The sequence below is a fragment of the Lactuca virosa genome, chromosome 3 (assembly GCF_052849685.1).
Source record: "Lactuca virosa cultivar CGN04683 chromosome 3, Lactuca_virosa_CGN04683_v6, whole genome shotgun sequence".
NCBI classification, from domain to species: domain Eukaryota; kingdom Viridiplantae; phylum Streptophyta; class Magnoliopsida; order Asterales; family Asteraceae; genus Lactuca; species Lactuca virosa.
In genome coordinates, this window is record NC_136428.1 from 154,705,400 (window position 1) to 154,708,143 (window position 2,744).

Here is a 2,744-nt window from a genome sequence, read left to right on the forward strand (position 1 = left end):
AAAAGGGAAAACTACACACTTACTCGGCGAGTCCACGCTAGTACTCGGCGAGTTCATTAGAATGTTCCCGAAAGAAAAGTCAAGATTCCTTGCCGGATACGGAGTCCACACTAGTACTCGGCGAGTGCCCGACCTACTCGCCGAGTAACCCCTGTTTTGTGATAATTATAAATAGCGGGTTTTAATTCGATTGAGGGACTGCTGGAACCTTTGGGGAGAAGCAAGCTGCAATTGAAGAGCCAGAAGAACCCTAGAGAACGAAGATATAACCTAGAATCCAATTCCGAAGAAGATTTGAGGCATATTCTCATCATTCTACTTAATCTATTGTTTCTCAATTATGGTTAGACAATTAGAATTCGTTTTATTGCTGTTAATTACCTCAATCATGAGCTAAAACTCTTTAACTTCTGTTTGGGGATACAAAATTGATATTATGGTTTGATTTTATGGTAGGATTAATTTAATATTGGTGATTTTGTTGATTATAGCTTGTTAAAGAACCTTATGTGTGAATGATAACTATTTTTCTGTTAATAGGAAGATAATTAAATAATATGAACATCTTTTAATTATCAACCCCATATGTTTATGTGACCGCTTTATCATATGTCTAGGACTAACGAACGTGAAACTAGAATTAATAAGAAAAATTAGGTAAATTCATGTGTGAGCTTGTGTGATGACCATCAACAAGGGGTTAACTAAAGGACCAAATTAGTTAACCATTACAAGTCTAAATTAACCCGAATAAATAATCTAGTGAATTAAATTAAATTAGACAACTGATCACTGTTTGAGTTAGTTTGTTTTCTAAGGATTATCGTAGCGAACGCAAGGCTAATCACTTGAATCGGTAGCCAATAGAAGAATTAATCCATTGCACTATTACCATAATATCAACCATAGGATCAATTGAGTTGAACTAAACAGAAGTCCCCTTTATTACTGAATTCAGTTAAATCTTTGTTTTTCTAGTTCTTAGCTCAAGTAGTATTAGTAAGTGTCTAGTCTTGAAAAACTAGAAAAAACCCATATTTACTATTTAATTTAGATAAAATTAGTCTTTAGTTTTAATTTACCGTTCCCTGAGTTCGACACTCTACTTACTTAACTATACCACTAAAAGACAGGTTCACTGCCTTTGTGTGCTTAATTTATAACTCAAAAGTTGGATTAAAACCAGTGCATTTTACACACATCAAGTTTTTGACGCCGTTGCCGGGGAACGGTTCTAAATTAGCACTAATTTCTATTTTTGTCGATCATTTGTGTAGGATTTATCTTACACAAAGTTAATTCTTAGGTAATTTAGTAGTTAGTATAGGTTTTGATCAATCCCTGTTTTAATAAATTAAGTAGAAAATTTTTCTGTTTTTGCCTTGAACTCGCCGAGTGCACTCGACGAAACTCGGCGAGTCCATCACTGTTCACAGTTTTAGCTTTTATTTTATTTTTGTTCTTTTTACGCGTTTTTCTTGTTTTATTTGCAGTTGTTTCATGACCCGAGGATCTGATACACCTTTGATCCCTCCTCTAGACGACCCGGAATCCGCCCTAAGGAAGAACAAAGGAAAATCCGTTGGAGAATCCGCTTCTTCAAGGAATTCGCCACTAAAGAACCTAAAGTCCGTTTTCAGCAAGAAGAAGAGCAGCAAATCAGGAGCATCCAGTGCCTCTTTGACAATCGAAGACCCTATTAAAGAAGACGCCGAGCACGACACCGAGGAAGAAGAAGACCCTACATTCGGTCACATTTCCGATTCCGACGACGAATTAGCTATTCTCATGGCTATCATTGATGAAGTCCCCATGGGGGAATGGAAGAAGAGGATACGCGATGATACTGGACCGGGACTTGTGCAACCCGTAATCCCCGCTACTGCAACTTTTGAGCTCAAGGGTCACATCCTGGCTCTACTTAAGGAGATCCCCTTCACAGGCAAAGACCACGAAGACGCTTATAAACACTTGGACGAAGTCAATGATGTAGCTGATTATTTCAATGTTCCAAATGTGCCTCGGGAAACTCAGCTACTTCGCATGCTTTATGTCACTTTGAAGGGTGCTGCCAAGGATTGGCTCAAGTCATTACCCCCAGGATCTATCACTACATGGGCCCAAATGAAAGAAGAGTTCATTGATCAATTCTGCCCGCCATCCAAGATATCCAAGCTAAAGAAAGCCATAGCCAACTTTGAACAACAAGCTGGAGAATCACTATATGAAGCGTGGGAGAGGTACAAGAGCTTGCTGAGGAATTGCCCACATCATGACCTAAATAGTCAACAAGAAGTCTCCATCTTCTATGATGGAGTAAATGTTACCACCAGGCAATTACTTGACTCGCAAGGTCCACTCACGAAAAAGGCACCTCCAGTGATAAAGCAACTAATTGAAGAATTCTCTAAGCATTCTAGAGAATACCACAATCCAAGAAATGATGTGACAAGGGGGGCCGCCTATGCAGCTTCAGAAGACTTGTCAGCAGTTATGGCTATGCTAAAAACCATGGATAGGAGGATGGATAAAATGGACCAAACGATACATGCTATTCGGGTGGGTTGCGAAAATTGCAATGGGCCTCACCTTACTAGAGACTGCGATTTGGATGAGAATGGCAACAAAAAGGTTCAAGTTTGTTACTCAAGTGGGGACCGATATGATGAAGATTGGCGTAGACCAAAGAAAGAGTGGCTCCCTTATGACGAGTACAAGAAGGCTAAGGAAGAGAAGTTCAAGCA

General features: G+C 39.3%; 1 non-coding gene across 1 annotated transcript; it reads right to left on the reverse strand.

Annotated features, from left to right (window-relative positions):
- Positions 1-2,172: 2,172 nt before the first annotated feature.
- Positions 2,173-2,279, reverse strand: LOC145167923 (small nucleolar RNA R71). Its single transcript, XR_013741523.1, has one exon. It is a non-coding gene; the product is annotated as a small nucleolar RNA R71 (small nucleolar RNA).
- Positions 2,280-2,744: the final 465 nt, after the last annotated feature.